The following is a 6000-nucleotide window of genomic DNA, read 5'->3' as shown; positions in this document are numbered from 1 at the left end:
GGCAAATTCGAGAATGTGCACAATGAGCTCTGCCCTGGTAAATAGTAGTAATGTTTCATTATTTACCTTCCCTTCTGGTAAATAGTAGAAATGTTGCACTATGTTCCCCTTGCTAACAGACGCTACCATATTACATGGAGCAATGTTTGCCAAAAATATTCGAGGGCTCCAAGCACAGTGGGAAGAGTTGGAGAGTGCCACCAGGACCCTCGCTCCAACTTTTAAAAGCTGGGAGCTTCCGTGAGGCTCGGCCTCTCCCTCCCGCTGCAGCCACGGAAGTAAACACATGGCAAGCAGCAGCCGAAAGGGGAAGGAACAACTATTGCGCAATCCTATTCAAAATAGTTCAGAAAAACGTCAAGCATCAAGCAGAGGCGGGGCTGAAAGACGACAGGGTAGGAGTCAGAGTCTGGGAACACAAAGCACGAAGGTCGCGTGCAGCAAGAGAGCTGAATCGTGTCCCCAGCAGGTCACCGAGGTCAGGTAAATTGGGGCCGGAGCAACCGGGTGTATTGGGCGGGGGGAAGCGGGACGGGATAGGGCTGCAGTGGGCAGCTTCCCACATGGGTGTAAGCCGTTCTCACTGGAGGACGTCTTTGTAAACTCCGAGGCTGTCTAGACATACAGCGAATGCAGTGGTAGACTCACTTCTCGCCTACGCAGTGACGGGATGACGTGACGCCGGGTGGGATTGGGGGTCTGCTACAGTGTCGGGGAGGGCGCCTCCTCGGGTAGGGAAAGTTTACTTACTCGCGTGCTAAAACTGTTGACTTGTTACTAACAAGGAAAAGAAAAAAAAAACTTTTGCTATCCCGGGGTAAAATCATGATTTCATTATCCGGTGACTAATGCGAGCACTAAATTTAAAGCATAATCCCTGACACATCCTTTACCCAGTGACGTCTCAAAGACCTATTTTCATGGAGTGCTTGGTTTATAAATACCTTGACTTAAATAACTAAAATCTTCAGCTGATTGGTTTTGTCTCAAAATCTTCAGCTGATTGGTTTTGTCTCAGGAAGAACCCATACTTGCATGAAAGTATTTTCTTGTGACACTGTTCACTATGAAGTATGAGTATGGGCCCGCCTGCTTGGTATTATTGTCTGCCAACGTTTTTTCCTATTGAGGTTGCAGTTGTCTAGTGCTTAATGGTTTTTAATCATTCAGCTCTGTTTGCACAGTCTACATCTTGCACTGAAGTGCAGCGCTGGCGATTGGGCCAGATCCTGCACCAGATGTGTAGCCGGATCTCAGGATCCCGCCAGATTCAGCTCTGGGGAAAATAAAAAGGAAAGAAAAAGAGAGCACCAGCGAGCAAACTAACTTCCTCTGGTGACCCCATGCAAGGGGTCACAAGAGGAAGTTACAGTCCTCAGCCACGACCCGGTCCTCAGGCATGACCCGGTTTATTTATGCATTGTTTGTTGTATACATGGACCCGGATTATTTATTTATTTATGCCATGTTTGTCGGATACCTGTATCCGACAAACGACAGACATTGCATATCCGACAAAAATTGCATGAATAAATAAAAAACCCCTGTTAACGATGCAGCCACCCAACTGCTTTCAGATGGGAGCTGCAGGTGTTGTGCCAGGTGTGGTTCAAGTAAAAGAAAACGTTGCTTATGGTGAACAGAAATCACCCTGTTTGAATACTACCCAAGGGGGAGTTTTTTTTCAAATAAAATGGGATGCAAATTGTGCATTTTAAAGAATATTTACTCAGCAACACTGGTCAAAACTATTATCCGCATAGTGAAGTAACTCATCACCAGTGCCATGGCAGTAGTTTAAAGTGGAATTGATATATAGTTTGGAAAAGAAGCAGCATGAAAGAAATAACACAGTTTGAAACTATTATTTTGGACATTTCCTTTGATTGGAGGTCAACTGCCAGCTCTGCCCCCCTAAACCCCGTCTCATCGGCCACTGCCCCCCCAAACTCCGCCCCCACCCGGCCCTTGTGGGACACCCACCCATTTCTTTCCATATCCACCACTGCTGAAATGAATTGCATATCTTGCACAATGGTTTAATATATAAGGACTTATTTATTGAAGACGTTTTAATTCTTTAGTCTTGTGCGCTGTTATATGAATTTTGTAAACTACTATGTTGGGAAAATATTTGTAAAGGTTTATCGTGTATAAAAACATAAACTAAAGACAAGAAAAAAAATACCTTGGCCTGGGCACATCTGTGTCGTGGGCTCTTTCCAAGCAATTCCAACGATTCTTACAGAGCATGCCATATAATCAGTCGAGCCCAGAGCCGGCTGACCTGTTACCCTGGTTGGTGGTGTCAAATGATGACCTGAGGCATTGTCTTATAGTTGGTAATAAAAGGCGTGTTTTTTTTATTGCAAAAGTATAATCATACAACACATTTTGGTATATTTATTTATCCAAAAAAACACACAATGATAAACAACTGTTATCTTTTGGGCACCGGGCCAGTGGCATCAACTTCTTCCCATGACTTTGTGGGCCCCGTTCGATGCCCTGTTATTCCTTTTTTCTCCTTTTGGGTGTGTGGGATAGGGAAATAAAATGAGTCTCTTGTGTCTCTTGTGTATGCAGGATGACAGCTGATGCTCCATTCTAAGTACCAAGAAGAACTGATTTCTTCCCTCCTTTTATTCTATTTCCAATGCCCGCGGGCTATATCTGTTTCCATGGGCTTCCTGCTCCTCTGGCCGGCTGGCGCTGATGCCCATTCACACCTTGGTGTGGCCTCCTTTGTCCTACTCTTCCTGTCCTAAGGCTGTCCCTGTTTCTGCCCCTCTGCTGTTGACCCTACCTGTGTGGTAAGTGTTTGAAGTTGTGTCATGGCTGGGATGAAGGTGCCAAGGTGCCTTCCTTGTTTCTGCACAGGCTGCCCAAAGCAGCCTTGCTTGCAGGGTGTGTTCTATTGCCCTGGCCCCCCAGATTATTCTCCAGTGCCTGCAAGTTGCATACGGCACTGGCCATAATCAGTGGAGCCCAGAGCTGGCTGGTGAAACTAAGTCAGGACTCAGCTGGTTACTGAATTTATCCTTCAAGTTGTCAAAATTTAATTATTTAGTGAAATTTTGAATATATATCTGAAATGCCTTTAAAAGACTTTCCATCTTTAACGATTCTCTAATCACCATTAGGCTTTGGCCTTTTAGATAGTGTGCAGGGGACGAAGCTTTCCTAATAGGAAAACACTCTTTTTTGTGCTCTATGTAGGCCTTGGTACTGGAGAGACAGGAATTCAATTGTAGGCCGGTTCAAGGATTTGGGAGGCTCCGTGCAGTGAAAGATGTGAGCGGGCACCAAATCGCATATGCATTGCCATCACTGTGACATCACAAAAAAAGGACAGAGGGAGTGACACAAGCCTTTGACATACGAGTGAGATCATAGGAACTTACATTGCAAGAAGCTGTCCCGGTAAGCCAAGAGACAAATACATTTTGTGATGTGCAATATATGAATAGTAACTGTTTTAATGGAAGCTGTACATTGAGTGAGGCCTTTTTTAATGGCGTACAAATTGGAAGTGAATCGCGTCAAGGGACTTTTAATTTTGTCAGATAAAGCAAAGTGAGATCAAATGATTTCCTCAGGCACTCCAACTCTAGTTGTGAATCCAGGATTTGAGATTTGAGACCTGTCATTTAGGTACTTGACCAAGTATCTGATCAACTCTAGTTGGTAGCAATATCTATTTGGATTTTGAGAAAACTCTGTTTTAGGGAGAGGGCTGGGCTTGACTTGCACACGGTCTAATGAGCCATCATAACACATGTATGGAGCAAACCGTAGGTAAATACTTTGAAGACAAATAGCAAAAGATGCTTTGGGGCAAGGCAACCTGTTTAGACGTTGTTTGACACAGACATGCTGCTTCGTTGTGTATGCAACGCCCTTTGTGTATGTTTCAAATAAGCACACTCGAAAATTAGGGAGACAGTTTAAAAAGGATTTTTGTGTGCGACACTTGGCATAGATTTGGGTAGCTAATTGGAACTTGGTGGCCTTTCAAAAGAAACATGCACCTGTCAAAGCTCTTAAGACCCAAACTTTAAAATGTAGTAGTGTCTTGTCAGAAACAATGCTCACTACGATGATGAAACATCACTAATCAAAGACCTTCCCATTTCTCAGCTGATAAAATGGTCTCGGGGGAAGGGGTGACTGGGAGGGGACTGGTGTGCAATACCGCAGGGGGGTGAGGACATTCAGCAGGGCCTCGCAAGGGGGTTTGGTGAAGAAGAAAGGCCTCGCAGCAGGAAACAAACAGCCCGTCACGACGCCGCCCTCAAGCGCAGGTAGCATGCAGGGGGGCAGTTGCTGTTCGCAGAGCCCCCATGCCTAGCAGCAGCCCCACCGCGAACCCTGGGGAGTGTAGGTGCTCTGGTGCCCGGGCACCCACCGAAAAATGAGTTTGGCGCTAAGCACCCCGTTAACACCGAAGACATTAAAACAACATTCGACGCATAAAGCAGCAGCAGCATGGTGGCTTACGAAATCCCACGACAAGCCTCAGAACACGGGGCCGAAGCATCCATTGAAGCAGAAGCTCTCATCGAGCTTTCAACCCCAGAAAGAGTGGAACGATATTGCAAACTCACGCCGGCGTTTCTAAAACGTGCCAATGTGTATAGAAGTCCGGTGTAGCGGAAGAGCCTGAACCCGGGGCCTGAACAAAGAAAGGCTGTTGGTGGGGGGGCGGTGGGGATTAAAATGATGCATTTCACAACTCGCCATTTGAAATTGGGAGTCATGCCTTTTTATAATCCGTTCTGGAGAGTAACATGAAAAAATGCTATAAATGTTAAAGGTATTTGTACCGCGCACCGTCATGAATGGAATTGGTCCCCAGGCGCTCTGGCGGATCTGTAAATGATAAGGTGTGATGGGTTAGTAAGGTGAAGAGGGAGTAGGATAGTGAGAGGAGTGGTGTTCTGTTGGCAGCTTCAACTCGGTATACACCGGGTGCTGAGCTTTGGTGCGGGTATTGGATCGGGGTGAGTCCGCGTGTGCTGTTGGTCCGGCTTATGTGTTGTTGCAGTGTTGTGAAGTGCGTGCGGGTTGTTGTGCGAGAGATGGTTGTGTGAGTTTTTTGAGTGAGATAAGTATGCAGAGAGTTTGAGCTTATATTGGTTAGTGTGTTACCTGACCTTTAGCATGCTAACATTCACAGTTTTGTCTAAGTGTAGCACTTGCTGACCTTCACAATCTAGATTCGGCTCAGGCTAATGTTTAGAGTTCTATCTAAGTGTTGGCATGCTAACATTCAAAATCCCATCTAGATGCGACGCAGGCTAATGTTCACAATTCTAAATGTGGCACATGTTAACATTCAAGTTTCATCTAAGCGCGGGCATGCTATCCTTCAATCAAAATCCTATCTAGGTGCGACGCAGGCTAATGTTCACAATTCTATTTGGGTGTGGGCATGCTAACATTCAAAATCCTATCTAGATGCGACGCAGGCTAATGTTCACAATTCTAAATGTGGCACATGCTAACATTCAAGTTTCATCTAAGCGCGGGCATGCTATCCTTCAATCTAAATCCTATCTAGGTGCGACGCAGGCTACTGTTCACAATTCTATCTGGGTGTGGGCATGCTAACATTCAAAATCCTATCTAGATGCGACGCAGGCTGATGTTCACAATTCTATCTGGGTGTGGGCATGCTAACATTCAAAATCCTATCTAGATGCGACGCAGGCTGATGTTCACAATTCTATCTGGGTGTGGGCATGCTAACATTCAAAATCCTATCTAGATGCGACGCAGGCTAATGTTCACAATTCTAAATGTGGCACATGCTAACATTCAAGTTTCATCTAAGCGCGGGCATGCTATCCTTCAATCTAAATCCTATCTAGGTGCGACGCAGGCTACTGTTCACAATTCTAAGTGTGGCACATGCTAACATCCAAGTTTCATCTAAGTGCGGGCATGCTAGCATTCAAAATCCTATCTAGATGCGACGCAGGCTAATGTTCACAATTC

General features: G+C 45.5%; 1 protein-coding gene across 3 annotated transcripts in view; it reads left to right on the top strand.

Moving 5' to 3' along the window:
• Positions 1–374: 374 nt before the first annotated feature.
• The window catches only part of MLKL (mixed lineage kinase domain like pseudokinase), a 250379-nt gene continuing 244753 nt past the window's right edge, over positions 375–6000 (top strand). The window contains exons 1-2 of one of the 3 annotated variants that reach the window (XM_069604131.1): positions 375–483; positions 3220–3423. The gene's annotated coding sequence lies outside the window, so the exon portion shown is untranslated. The remainder of the gene's footprint in view (positions 484–3219; positions 3424–6000) is intronic. The other 2 variants (XM_069604125.1, XM_069604116.1) reach the window with 2 other exon arrangements.

Source organism: Ambystoma mexicanum, chromosome 1p (genome assembly GCF_040938575.1).
Source record: "Ambystoma mexicanum isolate Mex_15411 chromosome 1p, UKY_AmexF1_1, whole genome shotgun sequence".
Lineage (NCBI taxonomy): Eukaryota > Metazoa > Chordata > Amphibia > Caudata > Ambystomatidae > Ambystoma > Ambystoma mexicanum.
The sequence above is the reverse complement of the archived record's forward strand: the minus strand, read 5'-3'. Positions and strand labels throughout refer to the sequence as shown.